Source organism: Balaenoptera physalus (genome assembly GCF_965194825.1).
Source record: "Balaenoptera physalus genome assembly, chromosome: 18".
Taxonomy (NCBI): domain Eukaryota; kingdom Metazoa; phylum Chordata; class Mammalia; order Artiodactyla; family Balaenopteridae; genus Balaenoptera; species Balaenoptera physalus.
In genome coordinates this window covers 19,810,695-19,834,661 of record NC_138899.1, presented here as the reverse complement: position 1 = coordinate 19,834,661, position 23,967 = coordinate 19,810,695, and the positions used below count along the sequence as shown (strand labels likewise).

General features: G+C 33.1%; 1 long non-coding RNA gene across 2 annotated transcripts in view; it reads right to left on the bottom strand.

The window, feature by feature from the left end:
• Positions 1-23,967, bottom strand: part of LOC309647397 — a 234,314-nt gene that overhangs the window by 28,477 nt on the left and 181,870 nt on the right. For both annotated transcript variants that reach the window (XR_014256014.1, XR_014256015.1), the window contains 2 exons: positions 17,256-17,328; positions 6,353-6,398 (listed from right to left, as the gene is read on the bottom strand). This is a non-coding gene — a long non-coding RNA (uncharacterized lncRNA). The remainder of the gene's footprint in view (positions 1-6,352; positions 6,399-17,255; positions 17,329-23,967) is intronic.

Here is a 23,967-nt window from a genome sequence, read left to right as displayed (position 1 = left end):
AAAAATGGGCAGAAGACCTAAATAGCCATTTCTCTAAAGAACACATACAGATGTCCAAAAGGCACATGAAAAGCTGCTCAACATCACTAATTATCAGAGAAATGCAAATCAAAACTACAATGAGTTATCACCTCAAACCTGCTAGAATGGGTATCATCAGAAAATCTACAAACAACAAATGCTGGAGACAGTGTGGAGAAAAGGGAACACTCTTGCACTGTTGGTGGGAATATAAATTGATACAGCCACTATGGAGAACAGTATGGAGGTTCCTTAAAAAACTAAAATTAGAACTACCATATGACCCAGCAATCCCACTGCTGGGCATATACCTGGAGAAGACCATAATTCAAAAAGCTACATGCACCCCAATGTTCATTGCAGCTCTATGTACCATAGCCAGAACATGGAATCAACCTAAATGCCCACTGACAGACGAATGGATAAAGAAGTTGTGGTACATATATACAATGGAATATTACTCAGCCATTAAAAGGAACGAAATTGGGTCAATTGTAGGGACGTGGATGGATCTAGAGACTGTCATACAGAGTTAAGTAAGTCAGGAAGAGGGAAACACGTATCATATATTAATGCATATAAGTGGAATGTAGAAAAATGGTACAGATGAACCGGTTTGCAAGGCAGAAATAGAGACACAGATGTAGAGAACAAATGTATGGACACCAAGGGGGGAAAGCGGCCAGGGGGTGGTGCGATGAACTGGGAGATTGGGATTGACATGTATACACTAATATGTATAAAATAGATAACTAATAAGAACCTGCTGTATAGCACATGGAACTCTACTTCACTTTGCTGTACAGTAGAAAGTAACACAATATTGTAAAACAACTATACCTCAACAACAACAACAACAAAAGAAATACGTGTTGTCATGGATATCATAGAGTTCTTTGTAACATTCACATCTCTTCCAGCTTATAACACATTTTTTTGCCTGCTAAAATTTGCATTAATTCATGTGAGAATCATGAAATATACAAATAGAAGAGTACAACAATCACCAGAATATTTTGCATCTTTATACCATGCTTTGTAATCACAGCTCTATATTTTTCTTATGTGAGAAAAAGGTAAAGCTTCCCTTTCTTTAAATATTATCTTCAAAATATATTATTTTTGTCAGGGGTCTAAAAAATGATTCTGTATATCTAAAACACACATATAAGCATATGTTTGAAAATTAAGTATATTACCACTTCAAAAAATTTATTTGGAACAAGTCAGATTCTAAATGAATATATTAAAATAAACATACATGGACACATAACCAGAAATAAAAGCTTTAATTTCAGTTTAACAACTTTCTATGTTAACACTTCCTATGTGTTCATTTTTTAATCAATTTCAATAAAAAGCTTGACAGAGTCACACTACAACATGAGCAAAACAAGCATAACACCTATAAATAATTTAAATATTTTGTGAGGGTTTTAAGATTCAGCTACCCAGAGTATTAAATATTGGCATTTTTCTGCAAAATGAGTTTTTTCTTAAGAGAATTTGGAAGTTGAAAAAAAAATCAATTAAGGAACGCCTTTGTACTTGCCTAGTTTGATAGTGGTTAGAATAAAATTTCACTCTTCAACTAAGAAAGTCAGGAGTCTTGTTACCAGTATATAAAGAAGCTATTACCCTCTAAAGACAGCAGCTTTGGTTGAATGGTTTTGTGCTTTGTTTATCATAACAAAGGGAGATAAGGGTAATAAGAAGTGTGCACTGCTAATGGTGGTGATAAGAAAAGACAGAACATTACTCTTGGGTAAACCTAGATATGATCAAATTCTGGATTGGCTCAGTGTCGCCAAGTAAGCTGTCCACTTTAAGCACAACAAAAGAAAAAAGAAAAACAAACCTTTCATATAGAATGCCTTTAGGGAAAGTAATTGGGAGTCTGAAAATCTATAGTTGCCAATCTACTTTTCCACACTGAACCATTGTTTTCATAATATGGTTTTTGATAATTTAAGTGTTTCTTGTGAACATGACAGTGAGCATCTATTGAGCACTTTGTGTTTATGTGAGAATACAAAGAACCGAGCCTAGAAGGACAGACATTAGAAATGTTAGAGAAATAAAATGTGATTTGAGGGGTATTCTAGCAATATAAAATAAGTGGGGTTGAGAGAATCACCATTCATCTTTACAAAGGAATTGACACTTGAGTTGACATTGAATACTGGGTAGGTTTATTAGATTGGTAAGGTAAGAATATTCCAGTAGAGAAAATAGAAAGGACAAAGGCAGGTGTGAGAAAAAATGGTGTGGGAGTGAACTACAAACTAAAGTTCACACGAGGGCAAGTCTGGAAATGGGTCCAAAAATGGTAACTTGTAGACAGATTGCACTGAACTCCAGTAGATGGTGAAAAATTAAAGTTTTAATCCCAAAATGTGATGTCCTGTAGGCTAAAGACCACCTGCATCAGAGCCACCTGAGGGGCTTGTTAAATTTTCAGAATCCAAGGCCTGCCAGAGATTTACAGAATCATAAGCCCTCTGGGTGTGGTCCAGGAATCTACACTTTAAAAAACTCCTTGATCTTATGCCCAATAAACTTTGAGCTCCATTTTCTATCAGTGGAATCCAATGTGAAATATGCATACCCCATGCATGGCCCAAGATGATACAGTGGTGAATGACATATTAAAAATTCCGTTTAGCTATTATTTACCAAGAGAGGAGAAAAAGGAGAAGGAGGGAGAGAGAGAAAGAGGGAGAAAGAGAGATTTTTTTTGGTGTGGCTAAATGTGCAGGTAGATAAAATATCCTTCATTTGGCCCATGTGAAAGGAAAGTCAAAATGGAGTCAGTATTGCTAAGAGAGCTCTCAAAAATGGAGCCAGGAAGTGTCTCATGCCTGCATGTCTCAGCCTGGATGGAATCTAAAGCCTTGACCAGTTATTGTCTTAATGGAGGCATCCAGAACATCTGCCCAATGTCTCAGAAACTCAAGATATTTATCTAAGCCTCACCCTGAAATAACTCATGACAACCTATTCTTTAAGGACAAATATTTCCTCACTTGCATCATAGTCAATTACAATTCTCACCAGACATCTTAATCGATCTTGTGGCTTTTGTCTTTATAAGCCCCTGACTTTTTTCTCTTCCCCCAAAACACTCTTTTAGTTTTACTCAAATCTGTCTCCCTAATTGTAATTCCTAAGACATACAAATAAAACTCTTTGTTCTCTGCAGCCTCGTTAGTGATTATTGTTCTTCACCCAAATATCACAGTTTATTACACATATTACACAGTTTAGTGTATAAGATATCCTCAGAGACGAGATTGTCCTCCAATATCCCTTTGCTTTCAGTGTATTGGGATGTATTGCATTTTAGTTATGCTGGGTTAAATTGTTTTAGGTATTATTTTACCTTGTTTTAACTGAACTTGCAGATCAAGGCTACAATTAAGTCTTCCACTTGAAACCACATGTTTTATAAGCTAACTGCTTCAGTTATGAAAACCACTAAAATTAGTATCAAGGAAATTGACTTTAGCACTCCTTCAAATTGCTAAAAAAGTAACTTTAAGAAGGTAGATATGTTTATACTATTAAAATTATTTAATTAGAAATTAAAATGATGAAACTACATCTTACTATTAAGCCAGAAGATATTTTGGGTTGACAGATCTTTCTTTCTATAAAAGAAATGTTGTAGTCAACAAAAATGACAGTATAGAAAATAACCTTGAAATCAGAAAATTCTAAAATACAAATTATTTTCTTACTTAAGAAATTTAATATCTCCCATTGCTTGTGACTGTGACCTGCAAACATTTTTTTAAAAATCACAGAACCTATCATAAATAATTTTGAGCACAAATCCAATGATTATGTGTCTGCTTTTATTCATCCTACATTATTCTATTATAAAAGTTACACAAATGTTTCAAAAATAAAAATATGAATAAATGATGATAGAAATCAATATTCAAAAACTCAACACTGATAGTATCAATTTTTAAAGTTTGTTGTAAATATTAAATAGGCCTTGCATATGGAAAATCAGGGCAATGGATGGCATATGGCAAGAACTTAGTAAAGGTTATAATAGGTCCTATTATCATTGCTGCTATTTGTGTTAAAGTTCTTACTGGCTCAAATGTCCCTTTGTTGCAGTTGCTTGCCCCAGCAAATTTCCTTTTTCACTCTCAGCATTTCCAAAGCTTGGGCTTCTGATTTTGTGAAAAACTACATACTATTACAAAATAATTTCATATGTTGAATAATATATTTAATGTGGAGGATAGCTATATTTTAGATTGATTTATTTAATATGTCAATGGTACAGATGAAGGTATAAGATTACTTTAGATATTCTGGGTTTATTGTGTTATCATACATTTTGTATCAGAAAGTAGTTTTCCATACTTCAGCACTTCATTTCAAAATATAAAAGAAAGTTCTGATTCTGTCAGAGTCACTATACATGAATTCAGGGCTTATAGCCACAAAGAAGCTTAAGCTGAACTTGTCATTTTTCTTGTGTTTAATGTTCTTCTTCTTTCCCAGAGGCTGCATTTAATGTTACTGTTATTCAAAAAGTTCTTTCAAAAAATAGAGATAGTTTTCTATTTCCTGCTTTGATAGTATTATAACATGTCTTTGAGTAGTTATTAAAGAATAATGATGAGACAAACATACTTTTTACCATAAAAGTACGCATATATAGACATGTCTGTCTAATACACTGGATAGTTTAACTACTCAATATACATTTTTGCATGTCATTTATAAATGCATGTGGGTATGTTCTGTGGGAACATATTAATATCATATTGTGATTGTTTATATTTTATAATGACATATACATATGTATAAACATATATTCAGATATTGAGTTTCCACACTCTTTACTTTTTTTAAAAAATAGAATTTGATAATTGTTTCAGACAGTGAAACACTAATAGAATTATTTAACTTTTTCATTGTCAACTCCCCCCAAACTATATTTTAAGGATAAGTAATAATAAAAAAGTAATTAGTATGGTCCTATAAAGAAGATGTGGTACATATATATAATGGAATTATTACTCAGCTATAAAAAGAAATGAAATTGGGTCATTTGTAGAGATGTGGATGGACCTAGAGTCTGTCATACAGAGTGAAGTAAGTCAGAAAGAGAAAAACAAATATCGTATATTAACATATTTATGGGAATCTAGAAAAATGGTACAGATGAACCTATTTGCAGGGCAGGAATAGAAAGGCAGTTGTAGAGAACGGACATGTAGACATACTGGGGGAAGGGGAGGGTGGGATGAACTGGGAGATTAGGTTTGACATAAATACACTACCATGTGTAAAACAGATAGGTAGTGGGAACCTGCTGTGTAGCACAGGGAGCTCAGCTCCGTGTCTGTGAAGACCTAGATAGGTGGGATGGGTGGGAGGGAGGTCCAAGAGGAAAGGGATATATGTATACATATAGCTGATTCACTTCACTGTACAGCAGAAACTAACACAACATTGTCAGCAATTATACTCCAATAAAAAAAATATAGAAAAAAAAAGAATATTAAATGATGTATGGCCTAAGAACACTGACTCAGTTCAGACAGATAGATCTCCATAAGCTTAAAAATTAGCGACCATATGGCTAGCATGGTTCAGAATTCAATGTGGAGAAAAATAAAATACAGAGATAGAAGCTATATTAGAACAAACAGAAATAGAATAAACATGATATAAAACCCATGGAAGAAATAGGAGACATGATTGAGGAAGTCACACAAAAGCAAAACGAGAACAAAATTATAAAACTGATGGAAGAAAAGATAAAGAGTTAAGAAGACAGAATATCTTCGTGAGTAATTCATGTTCCCAGAATAGCAAAGAGAACAATTAAAATTGAAAAATATCCTCAAAGCGACAAGAAGGAAACCTGAAAGGAAGAACTGAAACCACTGATGAGTAGGAACAGTGGTATTCCAAGAGACTGTGTTTCAAATCAGTTACTACAAAAACATTTCCAAGTGAATTTATTAACTCAAGTGTATGGACATGATTTATGATATGGGCCTCGAACATAAAGAGGAAGTCATATGCTAAATTGTAGTATGAGTATGTAGTATTAGTTAATAGTCATAGATGAGGATCCAAGTTCTGGGAGTACAAGAGTTCAAGTTCCAGCTTCTATTACTAACATGGCTAACAGGATCAGGCTCTCTACCTTAAATGCTCTTTTCTAATTTTTAAATGGTACTTAAGGAAAGTACCTACTTAAATGTGCCTTCCAGACAATACATTAGATAATGTATAAAGGGACTTAACAATTCTTGGCTGTAATTAAGCATTCTCTAAGGTATTGTAAACAAACCTGCAAGTACTCTGACAGTACAGGACCCATGATTGCTTCAGGCTTTCTGGGAAAAAAAAAAAAAAGATATTAGACAAAGTTCTCACAAAACAATATGAGTATAAACCAACAAACTCAGAAATGGAGAAGATACCAAAGGAGTAGTGGTAAGTATTAAATCTACTAAAATAAGATGGCTATAAGGCCCGTGGTAATACAACTGACATAAATACTATAAAAGTTGACACTGTAACGTTAATAATATAGCAATGAGAGATGGAAGGCAGGTAGAATTACTAGATTTTAGCTTTTTTGTAGCAGAGAATCACTAGATACTGCTGAAACATACTAAAAAAAAACAAAACTAATTCATCCATTTAATATTTTTATTGATAATTTTTCATAAATTCAAGTGGATTTTAGAAACTATCATCTCTTGTTATGAAGAAATATTTACTGGATATTCACAAATATCTTTAGATTTGTGTCTCTTTTCCTCATGATAAATAAAATTTAATGTAACATATTTTATTTTGAATTGTGTTCGATCAAATTTTATAAAATACTGTCTATCTATGGACTGTATATTAACTACTATGTACCGAATATCTACATTTACATATGCATATAAAAAGGATTGGGATTATTGACAATGATTCTTTATGGGTGATAAATTTTGTGCTTGGTTTTCTTCTTTCAAATTGAGCAACAGAATACAAAGAAACTATAAGGGCCAAAATAACTGCATGCATGGGCAATTGGGGCAAATTATGAAAGATACAAAAAGACCAAAAACCCAACTGCCGCTTCTGAGGTATTGGGAGCAAAAGTAGGGTCCTGCACGTGATTCCTGCACACAGCACCACCAAGGGGGTGGGCGCACACCCAAGCCACCCCTCGAGCAGAACCCCTGAACCTGCCCCTATTGTCACCCAATTTAAGGGACCAGCTCGCCCCTGCACCTCCAGGGAGCGAGCAGGGGAACCTGTTACTTGTTTTCACTCCCCCGTGCTGCAGCACGATTCCCAATAAAGCCTTGCCTGAATCTGGAGATTAAAGGTGAACTTATACCTATATAGTAATGAGACAAACTGGCAACTTTTTAAGAATTAGTATATATTCTGTCAATTCTAGGAGTGCATTAATTAAACACTTTAAAATATTGTAGAATTGAATCTAGCCTCCATCTAAAATAATTCTAGTCTTCATCAAAAACAATTCCAATTACATTTTATTATGAGCATTAAAATGTCAGCTTAGTATAAGTCACCGAAATGTTATCTTTATATCTTTAAAATTAATAATGCCAATTCAAGATTGATGAAGACTTGATTTTAATACAAATAAATATTTTAATAGTATAACTTACAAGAGATAGTTAATTCATTACATGTAGTTTTATACCTTCTAAGGAAAATTAGTAGCCTGTGACTTCTCTTCCTGATCTTATATTTGCCTTCAATAGGACTAGACGTTAACTTTATACAGGATCTAAACCCCAGACAATAGTTGACTGTACCAGAAATGGACATTGATCCAGGTCAGGACAATCAGATTCTTTTTGCCAGAATTTGAAATTGGGAAAAATAATTCATTTCAATAATTTCGATTTACTTGAATCCAGGACTTGGTAATTCTGGAATGATGAAATTGACCTGTTTTCAACAGGAGTACTAAGGAAGTAAAATTCAGTTCAAAGAAAGAGAGGAGTGAATTAGAGTCGCAAAGAAGCAGAGATGTGAGTCCATGCAAGTTAAATTCAAAAAGTTAAACAAAGAATGTCTCTCAAGTTCCTGAAAATTTCCCTGTTCCAGGTGCCAGCCCATAAGAATCCTGCTGGTGCTTCTTGGTCCAAAAAATACTCCTGAATCCCTATGTTCAATTTTATTTTCTGCTTCTGCTATTTGAAAATGATTTGCTGTCACATGGAACAAAGCATCTTGACTATCCAATCAGAGACTAAAGGATATGGAAGGAATTGTTATCTAATAAAGAATTCTAAAAATAATATTATTAACATGGATAATAATGGATAAAAAATAACTGAAGGTAATTTTTATTTGAATAAAACTATATTATTTGAAGTCAAACGTTATACTCTATTATTTAATTTCAAAATCATCACATCAACTCTTTACAGAAAAGAACATTTCTAAACAAATTTATCCAGATAAATTCTTAAGGCAGTGATACATTTATAGTGAGAATCTGTATTCAAATAAGAAAAGTTATGAAATAAATTCCAGAATTGCAAACAAATTTGGCCAATATCATGATAGATGTACTTTCATTTCTCTGTAAAATTAATACAACCCAATTATAAAACAAGACGAATTAGATTACTTCCAAGATATTAAAGTAAAACAGAACATATATTTAGTAGGTAACAATATATATTAATCCTTGTGGAAAACATTATAATGATTAAATGAAGTATGTGATTTGTACATTTCCTTTTAACGTTTTGGATAAAACTTGCATCCATTTTTTAAAAAATAAAATCATTGCTTGAAAAATTTCTTCACATTTTGGCTGTTTTTCAAACCCTCCATTTTAATTAGGGTTCTATAACCATTAATACTATATCCTAATTAAGAAATCCATTAAGTCTCTATAATAGTTGCTTTAGATATAATAGTAAATTTACTGGAGTTTTAAATAATAAATTCATGTCATGGGATTTTAATGTGCAATTTAAAAAGTTATTAATATTTGAAAGACGCAGTCATTGCTTTTGTGTTTAATCAATACTAAGCTTTTGTCACATACTTTGTTACCAACTTTACCATTTCTAATATTTCATGAATACTCTTACATGTTCTTCACTGAAAGGGTTATCTTACTTCAGTGAAACTTCTTTGCTTAAGAAGTTAAAAGTACTTATATTCATTTATCTCAGGTAAAAAAATGTGCCTGATACAGATTAGTCTTACCTCTTTGTGAAGCTTGACTTACTATGACTTTTCTCAGTCAATACTTTTTCATCCCTTAGCCCCCAAATGTGAAATTTGCATACAGTATAGTTTATACTTACAAAGAAGATGATATTTAAAGGAAGCTAGGAGAATCTATCAATCATAAATTAACTTGACAATCTATGGAGCTAAACCTAAGCTCCAGGACTCCTGCAAATTGCCTGTGTTGTATTATCTACCCCATACCACACTCTCTTTGAGCGTTTGTTTCTTTTTCTTTTTTTTTTTAACATCTTTACTGGAGTATAATTGCTTTACAGTGGTGTGTTAGTTTCTGCTTTATAACAAAGTGAATCAGCTATATGTATACATATATCCCCATACCTCTTCCCTCTTGCATCTCCCTCCCATCTTCATCTGTAAAATAAAGAGCCCCCAGTAGACTGAGCTACGTTTCATCCATTAAAAATTAAAAATCTATTTTAAATAATCTAGTTGAGGAAAATTTTTAAGCTGTTACAGAAGGCACATAAAATGAGTTCTGTCATGTTCTGAATTAGTTTTGTAAGCGATCACCAAACACATATTTTTTGACATTAAAACTGAAAAATATATTTTAATTAAGTTGATTATATCCTAAGTTTTTGTGCAAATGACAAGTTAGGAAGGGTAATTTAATATTGTTATGATAAAATATCCAACTAATTTTTTTCCCTCAGTACTTTTACATTTTTTATATTAATTAATTAATTTATTTATTTATATTTACTTTTTAATTGAGGAGATGAAGGGCTTCTCATGGCATCATATGGGGAGGGAGGTCATAATATCAACATGACTAACTACTGGTTATGTTAACTTTGATTACTTGGTTAAGCTGGTGTCAGGTTTGTCCATCCATATTCTAGTTATTCGAAGCAAGTCACTAAGTCCATTCCATCCTAAAAGGGAGTAAAATTGGGGTCTACCTCTCTGGAGGGAGGAGCATCAAAGACTTTCTGGATATTTGCAAACCACCACAGAATTTAATAACTATTTTGGGGTGATACTCTGTGTCTATGTAAATATACTGCTTTTCCTTAAAGTTTTGCCCACTAATATTACCACTCACCCATGGATGTTGCCTCTAGCAATTATTATTGTATTGTCCTAATGATGATTTTCTGCTTCTTCATTTCCTCTAAATTTATTATTTGGAATTCTTTTGTAGGGAAGATTTGTCCCTTTGCCTCCATTTATTTATCTAATAAATCATTTATTTATATCTTTATGGGCTTATAGATATGTATTTTATTCTTTGAGTCCGAATACTATCATTATTTACATTGTTGCTCAAATTGTTCCAGATTTAGCTATCAGGAGAGCTTTCAGGTTGGTCCCTGTAACCCTTTGATTTGGCCCTATGTCTTTTACTTTTTGAGTACTTTCTTATTTTCTGGCACTACAATCTGCCACAAACTCATCTTATATTTTCCCAGCTAAAGCCTTAGAATCAGCCATTTCTTCAGCCATCCCAGGCTCCTTTAATTGAGGAATTGTATTTAGACACTAAGATAAGAGTGTTAGGTGTGCTCCTGGCTACTGGACTGTAGCTGTTTCTGAGCCATCTCAGTACACTGAGCTAAAACATATATGTATTGTATATTATCCTGTGTATATACATGTAGTTATAATTACTTCTACTTCTATCTATCTATATTTATATTAAAATAAACATGAATTCATACTGATATCACCAACCATAATTCAGTACCATTGTTCACTCTAGCCTTCTTGGATATTTGTAACTTCTTTCTTGGACAGCACAAAACCTGGCTCCCACTGTTAATAACTTAACTATTCAACTCCAGTATTCATGTAAAGTACTTTCAAAACTGTTAACCCCTTCCCTGTGAGAAACAAATTAATCAGTTATAGCCTTTATGTTCTTTTGTATTTTAACTTTTCAGTATTCAGTCAAAATGTTCTTTTCCAAAGTTACCAAAATCAGCTCTTTTTTTTTCTCCCACCCCTTTGGGTGAGGTTATGCCATACCTTTGTAATACAGCTAGTTTCATTTGTCACACTCTGCATTTCTTCCTGGCATCCCCTGATATCTTGGTTGATTTAAAAAAAAAACTTTGCATACAGTAAAGTTCACTCTTTATGATATACAGTTCAATGGGTTTTAATAAATGCTTAGAGATTGTTATCATTTTCTATATCATTGTAACTCTCTATGAGAAGCAGTTGGAGTAAGGGAGAAGAATTGGGGGCAAAATTAGTAGTAATGAGAATGGTCTATAAAGTTAGTGCTTTTGTCTGTGGGAGAAATGATGATGATTTAACAATACGATGATTGTTTTTGGATTTTCAATATGATTGATATTATATTCTCTTCCAGACAATTATAATGTCTTTATTTTTATGAGATGATAGACTTTTAAAAAAATTCAGTATAAAAGAGATTTCATGTTCTAGTTTGACTATAAAAAATGTTGAGTAATATGTTAGATATAGCCTCAAGTTACCTTTAGCTTATGGTATGTGTTAAGATTTGTGACGTATTTGAAAGTAGAGCTAATATGCTTAACTGATGAATTGGGTGAGGGTGTGAGATAAAATGATAATTTAAGAATAATCTAAGGTTTTGTTCTTAAGTAAATAGTGGCACCATTTGAAAGATCTAGTAATATCTCTACAAATTTAGTGAACACATTTCATTTCCTAAAACAACAAAAACAAAAGTTAAATAGGTTAAACGAATAGTGCAAAATTAAAATGTTAAATGTTTACTCTTCTAAATAGATGTAAAAGAAGAAAAACATAGCTATTTCATAGTTATTTCTCATCTCGAGAAGTTTCTTGCATCTTATAAAGGCACAATATAGAAGAATGAGCTTGCATACAATAAAATTCTATTAAATCATTTTATATCATCAGCGTGTTTATATGCACTGCTTGCAAACCTTGCTCTTATAAGTCGTGGAAAATAAAAGTAATTTGTTATTTTTGCCCCTTTATCAGAGAACATAAAAGGTACTAGTATAGTACTTTGAAAATACAATGGAATTTTCTTAAGATTCTTTCTGCCAAAGACTAAACAAATATTGTGATCTATTGTTTCTTTTCATTTAAACCAAGACTGGATTTGAGATACTTGAGTTAATTATTTCCCCTTCTAAATAATGAAGCCTTCAGACAATAATGGAATATCAGATGTCTGTTTGTAATCTAGTACCTACCATACCCAGCCCCTAGTATGTTCCTGCCTATTTTTCAATTTATTTATCATCTGTAACTTTTTAGCTTGCATACCTGATAGCAAACTTCAAGGTGAGAAGTAAAATGTCATATTGCAACCTTCCTTATTCTTTTAATTACCCATTTTAAATCAATTTAATATCTGTTAACGTTCACTTTTGATTACATCATGAAGATTTACAAAGTTTTTCTTCATTTGGTCTTTTGTTGAAATAGCTACTTTTAATGTAACCAGAAGAAAACTTCAAGAAGTGCCTATTTAAAAAAAAATATGAACAACATACTTTAAAATAAATTAACAAGTCTTCGGCTCTACCAATCTTTTGAATTATCTAAATGGCTTTATCTTCATTTAAAAAATATTTTGGCTTTTTAAAACAATCAGTTCTATCAGCCAGCAAAGGATAAGCAGGAGAGAGAGGGACATATTTTTTAAATTTTTTGAGCTCTGAGAAAAGTGTTTGATGTCAGGACTTTAAAACTATAGCTAAAGATTAACACTCTATTATTTATTATTCCTTTTGAAATTAAAATCATGTGAGAATTTACATGCATGATAAACATATAGTTCTGAATCATTGTGTAGACACCTTGTCATCACAATCATTTGAGAGGAAATAGGTTAAAGTTTAGAAAGAACAATATATTGTTCCAAACAGAAGAATCATGCCATAGTAAATACAGTAGAAAAAAAACCCAGGAAAATATAAGGAATAAAAAAGAGTTCTTTTAGTATTTTTTAGCACTGGAGCTAGTTTTGAATTCAATATTTTGAGACTCCAAAACCTGTTCTACAACATATACTTTCCTGAGTATTATGCAAGGATAACAAAAAATTGGTCTCTGTTTTAAAAGAGATTAACATATTGCAGGAAGAGAAATATGAAAAAATAAGAAAGCCCTGGGATGGTAGGAATAGAGTGGAATTCAAAGTACAACTGAGGGTTCAGGGAAAGAGTGTCTAACTCACCTGAATAGTTACAAGACGTTGGGACAAAGCAGATTACACAAGTGCTGAATCTTGAATCATGAGCAGAAAGCTTGCAAACAGACACAAAGGAAGGGAGTAGTTAAGATAATAGATAACTTTGTGGGACAGATACACAGAGAAATAAATCTGAATCAGGTATTTAAGAGGAAATCCCAGCCCATATATTGTAAGATAGTCAATACCATAGGAGTTTAGGTATTATTCAATCTCAATTTATTGAAAAGTATTAAATAGTGGAATAATGAAATCAGGTTTGGGTTTAACTATGGCATTTAATAAATTCACTTTTTGTAACTAATATTTGTTGAGAGACTATAATATGCAAAGCACTATGAGGTTATATTTTTAAGTAAAGGGAAAAGCACAAAATAATAGTGAAGGGTGGCAGAATATGCCATCCAAATATGACACTTTGGCATAAGGATTATTTTGAGTTAAAGGCGCTTAAAAAACAGCAGATACAAGAAGGTCATTCTGATCTTCCCTTTTCTTCCTGAAAATAGGAAATAAAAACTCCCACATGAAAGATGCCCTTCCTGTACCAGGAAAAAATAAATAGCCTTCCACAGGGAATGAAAACTAAGATATTCTGTACAAACAGACTTTGTTAAAATATTTCTTAATTTCCTTTAGTCTCTCATATATTTTAGTTACTTTTCCACAATTGACTCTCTTTGTTCAGCCTGATATAAAATCATGTAGTTTCCACCATTTTTGGGGGGACTTCATTCCTTATGAAGCCTCCTGTGTCATATAAAACTTATATAAATTTGTATCCTTTTGTCCTGTTAATTTGTTTTATGTCAGTTTAATTCTCAAGCCAGGCCAAAAAATTCTAAGAGGCTTTTCCTTACAATAGAGTATGCTTAAGACTGTCATAACTGTCATAAACATATTGAGGATCTTTGTGGTTTAATTCCTATTAACATCTGCATAATAAACCTCCTAGTTAAACAAGTTTTATTAAAACTTTTGATATTCTAGGAAACACATGATCATTTTCAAACAGTCCTGGGCCATATTTGCCAATAGAATAGATTTATTGGGCCCAAATAGGAAAGGAGAAGCTCATTTATTTGCTTTTCATCTTTGGCTAAGCTTGTTTCTCTATCTCTGGCGTTCTGTCCCAGATTGAAAATATTTTAAAATTGTTTCCTTCCTAATGGTTCATCTCTTTTTTATACATGAAAGAGACAGATTTTCTAATATAAGATATAAAGTACAGAGGAGATATTAAACATCCCTTCACTCTTTACTTACTTATCCAACATTATGTAAATACTAGACTCAGTGCTCACATTCCGAGTAATAGAATGAGCAGGACAGATAGGACACCTGCCATAGTGGAATTATACTTTAGTGTAGGAAACAGAAAATAATAAAACAACTGACTCTAATAAATACAGAGTATTTAAGTGCTATAAAGGAAATTTGTGATTCTGTGATACAGAACCACCAGGAGGATGGTTTCCAGGAAGTAATGATATTTCAGCGGAGACCTGCAAGATGCTAGGGGCCAGTAATGCCAGGTGGCAGGGGAAAAGAGGGAATAATAAACACAAAGGCTATGAAATGGGAAGAATGCGGCATGTTTGTTCTTGGAATTGACAAAAGCTATCATGATTATGAGAGTGAATGAGTTAAGTAGTTCTAAGAGATAAAGTCAGCAAAGTGGGCTAGATTGTGTAAGGATTTATAGGTCTTGGAAAAGGCTTTAATTGCATTCTAAGTGTAATGAGAAATCATTAACTTTAAGCTGGGTATACCATAATTTCATTTTTCAAAAAGATTTATCTGCTAAATGGAGAGGCTGGAGATAGAAAGCAGGGAAGCCGGATAAAGAAGCCAGTGCACTCTCCTAAACAAGAAGTGATAGTGACTTTAATAAAACTGCAGAGATAGAAAAATTAGGATGCATCAGAGATGTAATTCAAAGGTGAGATGAACAGGATTTGAAGATTGATGGAATATGAGTTTCTATGGACTTGAGGATGAGTTCTGCCCTGATTATACTGATTTCAAGGACAGAATCTACTTTTTCCTAACTTATATAATTAATTTTTACTAAATCCACATTGTAGGTTTATCTGGGAAGGACACCAGCAAGAGCATAAGGGGAAGATTTCACATCTTCCACTATTTTAATAAACACAAAAGAGCAATGATAACACAAAACACTTTGGTTGAAAGTAGGAATTAGAGCAAAATATATCCTCCAAGGAACACAAATGATTTTGTTGACTACAGTACAAATCAGAAAAAGTTAGCAAGAAGTAAAGATAATTTCTTGCCTGAAATAACAGTGACCTATCTCAGGAAGAAAGTAGAAGGAATTCTGACAAACATTATTGATATCTCATAAAATTTCAAAATCGAATGTATGGGCCAGCCATGGAAAAATGGGAATCTCTTTTCCGGGGACCCCATTCCCCGCTGCAGAGCAGCATATTACAGTGATTCATGGAAGGCTTTCAGCTTTACACTGAAATAAATTTGTAATATTCTTTTTGGAGTTTCTTTTTTTTTTTCTGATTTTTGTCTGTATTAATTATTTTTCTTTCCCTACATTTGCTATGTTGTCATTATAACTTTCAACTTTTTGAGTGAAATGATTAGTGCATTTTTTATTAGTTATTTTCAGTAATGGAATTACAAGGCAATGTGCTATCCTGCAAGTATAGATTTCGCCAAATTGTATAGATTTTTCTGTGTACTTTTCTCATGATTGGTATTTCTAAATATACTGTTAAAACAACTTTATTTTCTCATTGACTCAAAAGCTACCGTTGAGAATGTTTTTTATTTCTAAATATTTGTAAATACATATTTTTATTTTTTTCATTTTGACTATTTCAATGTCGTTTGTTTCCTTAGATAATTTTCACTCTGAAAAAATTGGAAGATGTACAATCCATGATTATTTAATACAATTTCAATTCTTTGAAAATTCTAGAACTCTCAAGCTATCAATATTGGAAATGACAAGCTTTCATTTAAAATACATTTAAAAGAAGTACAATTATACTTTTTTCTTACGTCTGTCATTTGCTCCCCCTCTCAATCTTGCTGGTATACTCTGTGATTTTTCTTCCCAATCAGAGTAAAAGTTTTAATAATATTTTACTGTGATTACTACTACACAATATATCATTTAAAGCAAAACATAATTGCTTTCTGAATTTTACTAATACTTTCAAATCTAATAGTAAAATTTTCAAGTAAGATTAAAATCATAATTACAGAATAGTTAGACACATACCAGTAATAGGATCCAAGTTTATGGCCAAAGACAGCTTATTTTAAAATTTTATTTATTATATATATATAATAATATATATTTTAAAATTTATTTATTATATATATATAAATAGTGAAATGATTACTACAGTCAAGCTAATTAATATATCCATAACTTCACTTAGTTACCCGTGTGTGTGTGTGTGGGGGGGGGGGGGGGGGGGTAAGAGTACCTGAGGGCTTCCCTGGTGGCGCAGTGGTTGAGAATCCGCCTGCCAATGCAGGGGACACGGGTTCGAGCCCTGGTCTGGGAAGATCCCACATGCTACGGAGCAACTAGGCCCGTGAGCCACAACTACTGAGCCTGCGCGTCTGGAACCTGTGCTCCGCAACAAGAGAGGCCGCGATAGTGAGAGGCCCGCGCACCGCGATGAAGAGTGGCCCCCGCTTGCCGCAACTAGAGAAAGCCCTCGCCCAGAAACGAAGACCCAACACAGCCAAAAATAAATAATAAATTAAAAAAAAAAAAAAAAAGTACCTGAAATCTGTTCTCTTAGCAAATTTCTGGTATAGGCACACCATGGAGATTTTTTGGGTTCTCTTCCAGACCACTGCAATAAAGTGAATACCACATTAAAACGAGTCATCATGAAGTTTCTGGTTTCCCAGTGCATGTAAAAGTTATGTTTACACTATATTGTAGTCTATTAAGTGTGTAATAGCAATATGTCTAAGAAAACAATGTACATACCTTAGCTAAAAAACATTTTATTGCTATAAAATAATAAGCATCATCTGAGCCTTTAGCTAGTTGTAATCTCTTTGCTGGTGGAGGGTCTTGCCTTGATGTCGATGGCTGCTGACTGATCAGGGTGGTGGCTGCGGAATGTTGGGGTGATGCTGTGGCAATTTATTAAAATAAGACAACAGTCAAGCTTGCCACATCAACTGGCTCTTCCTTTCATGAACAATTTCTCTGTAGCATGCAGTGATGCTTGCTAGCATTTTACCCACAGTGGAACTTCTTTCGAAATTGGAGTCAGTCCCTTCAAACCCCACCCCTGCTTTATCAACTAAGTTTGTGTGTATTCTAAATCCTTTGTTCTCATTTCAACAATCTTCACAGCACCTTCACCATCTCAAGAATCTACTTCCTTTGCTCATCCATAAGAAGCAACTCCTCAACCACTAAAGTTTAATCATGAGATTGTAGTAATTCAGTCACATCTTTAGGCTCCACTTCTAATTCTAGTTCTCTTGCTGTTTCCAGCAAGAACACAAATGTTCTTATTGGCATCTAGAATGGTGCATACTTTCCAGAAGGTTTTCAATTTACTTAGCCCAGATCCCTCAGAGGAATCACTATCTATCACAGCTAGAGACTTATGAAATGTATTGCTTAAATAAGACTTGAAAGTTGAAATTACTTCTTGATCCATAAGCTGCAGAATGGATGGTGTGTTACCAGGCATGAAGACAACATTCAGGGACTTCCCTGGCGGTCAAGTGGTTAGGACTCTGCATTTCCACTGCAGGGGGCACAGATTGGATTCCTGGTCAGGGAACTAAGATCCTGCATGCCAGTGTGGTGCTGTTAAAAAAAAAAAAAAAAAAAAAAAAAGACAGCATTCATCTTTTTGTCCATCTACATCGTGCTCTTGGATGACTCAGTGTATTGTCAATGAGCAGTAATATTTTGAAAGAAACCTTTTTTTCTGAGCAGCAGTTCTCCTCTGTGGGCTTAAAATATTCAGTAAAACATGTTTTACAACATATTCTATTTATAGAGCACAGGCAGAGTAGATTGAGCATAATTCTTAAGAATCCTAGAATTTTCAGACCCTAGAATTTAAATAAACTTTGGCTTCAACTTAAAATTTTACCTTGAACTCTTAGAGACCATTGTGGTATCATTAACTGGCCCAATTTCAATATTCTTGTGTCTCAGGGAATAGGGAGGCCAGTGGAGCAGTCAGAATACACACATTTATCTATTATGTCCAACATCTTTTACGGGCAGGGTTCGTGGAGTCCCAAAACAATTACAGTGGTAACATCAAAGATTACTGATCACAGATCACCATGACAAATATATTAAATGAAGAGTTTGAAATATTGTGAGAATTACCAAAATGTGACACAGAGACATGAAGTGAGCCAACGCTGTTTGAAAAATTGAGCCAGTAGACTTGCTTGATGCAGGGTTGCTACAAACTTTCAACTTGTACAAAATGCAATATCTGTCAAGGGCAATAAAGTGAAGTGCCAAAAAGTAAGGTTGGCCTGTATTCAGTTCAGTATTATTGAGGACAGTCATCATGCTGTACATAGATCTCTAGACTTATTCATCCTACATAACTGAAACTTTGTACCCTTTGATCAACATCTCCCCATGTCTCCCACCTCTCTGCCCCTGGTAACTGCTATTCTTTGCTTCTGTGTTTTCAACATTTTTGGATTCTACATATAAATTATATCACACAGTTTTTTTCTTTCTGTGTCTGGCTTAACTTAGCATAATGTCCTCAAGCTTCATCCATGTTGTTAGAAATGGCAGGATCATTTTTATGGATGAATAATATTCCATTGCTTATATACACCATGATTTTTTTAATCCATTCATCCGCTGATGGACACTTAGAATTTTCCATATCTTGGCTATTGTAAATAATGCTGCAATCTACAGGGGGTACAGATGTGCAGGTATCTCTTTGAGGTACTTATTTCATCTTTTGTGGGGGTATATACCCAGAAGAGCCATTGCTGGGTCATGTGGTAGTTCTATTTTTAATCTTTTGAGGAACTTCTATACTGTTTTTTGCAAAGCAGCTGTGAAATTTTACATTCCCACCAAGTGTTTTAGGGTTCCTTTTTCTCCACATCCTTGCTAACACTTTTATCTTTTATCTTTTTGATAACAGTCATAATAACAGGTGTGAGGTGATATGTCATGGTGGTTTTGATTTGCATTTTCCCAATGATTAGAGATGTTCAGCACCTTTTCACGTATCTGTTGGCCATCTGTATATCTTCCTTGAAAAAATGTCTATTCAGGTCCTCTGCCCATTTTAAAATTAGGTTTCTTGTGTTTTTGCTATTGAGTTGTATTAGTTTCTTTATTTATTTTGTATATTAACCCCTTTTCAGATATATGGTTTGTAAATATTTTCTCCCAATCCAAATGTTACCTTTTCCTGTAGTTGATTGTTTCCTTTACTATGTGGAAGTCTTTTACTTTGATGTAGTTCTACTTTTTTATTTTTGGTCCAATTTCATTCTTTTGGATGTAGATATTTAGTTTTCCCATTACCATTTATTAAAGAGACTATCATTTTCCCATTGTGTATTCTTGGTGCCCGTGTTGAAATTAATTGACTGTATATACTTGGGTTATTTTCTGGCTCCTGGTTCAGTTCCATTGCTTTATGTGTCTGTTTTTATGCCAGTTCCATACTGTTTTGATTACTATAGATTTGTAATGTAACTTGAAATCAGAAAAGGTGATGCCTATTTTTCTTTCTCAAGACTGCTTTGACTATTTAAGGTCTTCTGGGATTCCATGTGAATTTTAGAATTATTTTTTTCTATTTCTGAGAAAGAATTTTCAAATAATAACTCCTAAATGTATAGACGTTGGTCCTATATTATTGATATATACCATATAAACTATTTTTAACTGTTCAGTTTTAATAACTTCACAAGTATAAATACTACAAAGTAACAAAAATCATTTGAAAATGTCTTCTTAAAAATTTAAAATTTTAAAATTTAAAAACATTTAAAAATTATTCAAAACTTATTTAGCTTTGTGAAGGTTGAAAAATAAATTTTCAGTTTTAATTTTTCATCATTTTAGCCATCTTCAACAAAAGCACTATAATAAAAGTTTAAAATTTAGTATTAATTATTCTAAACTCAGAAAATCAAATATTTCTATGTGTTATTTGTATGGATTAGAAACATCAAAAAAGAATGTACCCATCCTTTTTCAAAGTTAATTTATAAGCTCTTTTTATTTTCAAAGGTAAATTTTTTAATTCAGGAAATTTTGAATTTACCATTTCTATCTATCTTATTTGATATAATGAAACAAGTCCTTCTTTTAATTAAAGAGATTTATTTTCTACACAAACAAGCAAGTTTCAAAAAAATTTCCATCAGTCACTAAGTAGACAGGTCATGGCCAAATACTTCAATAATCTTTGTGAGAGATGTGCCAATGAAAGAGCAATGCAAAAAGTAATTTTTAAAATGTCAGCACACAGGACTTCCCTGGCGTCCAGTGGTTAAGACTTCGCCTTCCAATGCAGGGAGTGTGTGTTTGATCCCTGGTTGGGGAGCTAAGATCCCACATGCATTGGGACCAAAAAACTTAAACATAAGACAGAAGCAATATTGTAACAAATTCAATAAAGACTTCAAAAATGGCCCACATTAAAAAACTAAGTGAAGTAAGCCAGAGAGAGAAAGACAAATATCATAGGATATCACTTATATGTGGAATCAAAAAAAAAATAAAATAAAAGATACAAATGAACTTATTTCCAAAACAGAAAGGGACTCTCAGACATAGAAAACAAACTTATGGTTATTAAAGGGGAAAGGGGGACGGGGGAGGGATAAATTAGGAGGTTGGGATTAGTATATAAACACTATTATATAAAAAACAGATAACCAACAAGGACCTACTGTATAGCACAGGGAGCTATTAATATTTTGTAATAACCTACAAGAGAAAAGAATTTGAAAAGGAATACATACATTGAATTGCTGTGCTATACATGTGAAACTAACGTGATATTGTAAATCAATTATAAGAAAAATAAAGTTACTAGGAATTGCCCCCCAAAATGTGTCCAAATATCTCCAGCATCATTCTGGCACATTGCTTGGAATCCTTTCACTGACCATTTCTTCTTTTTATTAAGTTGTTACAGATAACAAGGAGGTAATTATTACACTCTTATCTAACTCAGTATGAATTAGAGTCCTAAATAATTTTCCACCAGTAACTACTGCATCTGCTTTTCATTCCATTTTTAGTATTTTCAGACTTAATAGCCAAAAGAATGGAAAGAACACAAATAGGAAGTGTAGAGAAAAGGGACTGTCTAGTCTGAAAAATCTCAGTACCTTTATCTTCTTCAATGGAACTGACTCTCCTAACCCTAATATTTATTTATAAATATTTATTTATTATTTTCTATTCACCCTCAATTTCTAAGAGAAGAGCCTTATCAAGTCCTGTCTCCCCACTGAATTACATTGTCTTCTCCGACTGTTCATTCCTTTTCTGTATGGCTAGTGTTTTCATTTTAACCCTTTTTTAAATACCAGTTATTACGGTTTTAATGTTTATGTTCCCCCAAAATTCAGATGGTAAAGTCCTAACCCCAATTGTGGCAGTTTTTGGTGACAGGCATCTAAGGAAGTAATTAAGGTTTAATGAGGTCATAAGAATGGGGTCTGAAAATGATAGCATTCGTGTCCTTATAAGAAGTCGGCTAGCTTGATGTATCCTCACATGTGCACTGAGGAAAGGTCATGTGAAGACACAGCAAGAAGGTGGCTGTCTACAAGCCAGGAAGAGAGCCTTCACCAAAAACTGATAAGTCAGAATCTAGATCTTGGACTTCTAGCTTCCAAAACTGTGAGAAAATAAATTGCTGTTGTTTAGGTCACCCAGTCTATGGTATTTTGTTATGGCAGCATAAGCCCACTAATATACCATTGCAGTTATTATTATTAACTCTTGTCAATTGAGTTAATCTTACTAATTCATCTGCTTAACATTGTTTCCTTCATCCATCCTTATATCTGAGTATAATTTGCTTTTTTCTGACATAAATCCTTCAGTACTTATTTCTTCTACAAGTGTTCACAAAAGGAAATTTCCTCAGTTTGTTTTTTTTGTATTCAGAAAATATATCATTCACTCTTGAATGATTTTGCATTTGAATGTAGAAATACCTCCAGCAATGTGACTGTTCTTCTGTTCAGATAAACTGAAATATCATTTGGTCTTTCTTGTTGATATTATTTAATACATGTAGAAGTGAACTTCTGAAATTATTTAAATATCACTTCACCATCCTCTTGAAGTTTCCTTGAAATGCTGCCAGGCATATGTTAAAGTCACTCACTGTATATCCCTTAACTTCATACTTGGTTCTGGTTCTCTGTGCAGATTTATTGATGTTTTATAGGCACTGTCTTAAGATTTCTTTCCTTTACTGTGTCCAATATAGAAATTATCCTATTGAATACATTTTGTTTTGTTCTGCTTCCATTTAATAAATGTATTTGTTTTTGTCCTCATCTAATTGTTTTGTGTGTGTGTGTATTCAAATGTTCTTGTCTCATGTGCCTATGTTCTTATTAATTTATTTCTTTATTATATAGTTTATTTCTTTACAGCTTTTAAAATCTAAAGCATATTTTTAAAATTCATTTTGAGCTGCAGCTAATACTTGCATTTCTTTAAGAATGAATTTATATCCTACCTATCTATACCGTTGTGTCTTTCTTAGTATTATTATCCTTAATAGAATTGGCTATTTTATCTTAAGGATTTACCTTTTCATATATAAAAATAAACTGTGGCTTACTGTTATAGATATAATATGTTTTATAGTTGTTTTCTTTGTTCGTTTATTGATTCCCTTCCCCTTGTCCCCTAAGAGCCCAATTCAGAACCATGGTTTCTATTAGTAACTGAAAATTTCATCCTGTAATTATATTATACTTACAGAGCCTAGTGGCTAGACTCAAGTCCACCTGGTTTCTCTCTTCCTCCTATCATCTCTCTGTGCAAATACACAACTTTATATACCCTGTGTGTGACAAGCAGCTATTTCAGGCCCTCTTTACTCAAAGTTTAATTCTCTTGCTATTTATCAGCTATTCTTGTTGCCTGAAGTCTAACACCATTTCCTGTATCTTGTGCTAATGTTCCACAGGCTGTGACTTCATTTTTGACTATAAATTACCTGTGTGTTCTATTCCACAACTGAAACAGATTGGGCCTTACTTTGTTAAGAGCAGCAACCTCTTTGTTAATTTTTAAACTATCTGAAATTGCCGTAGGTTTTCAGTATGGTTTTCTTTTTTTTTTTTTTTAGTTCTTTCCATCAGTTTCCTACAGCAAAACAGGGACCAGGCCAAAACTTTCCATGAACACTTGGTTAAGGTTTCAGAACTATGGGCGGGAAGGTGAGCCATGGAGTAGCCAACAATTACTACACAAACTC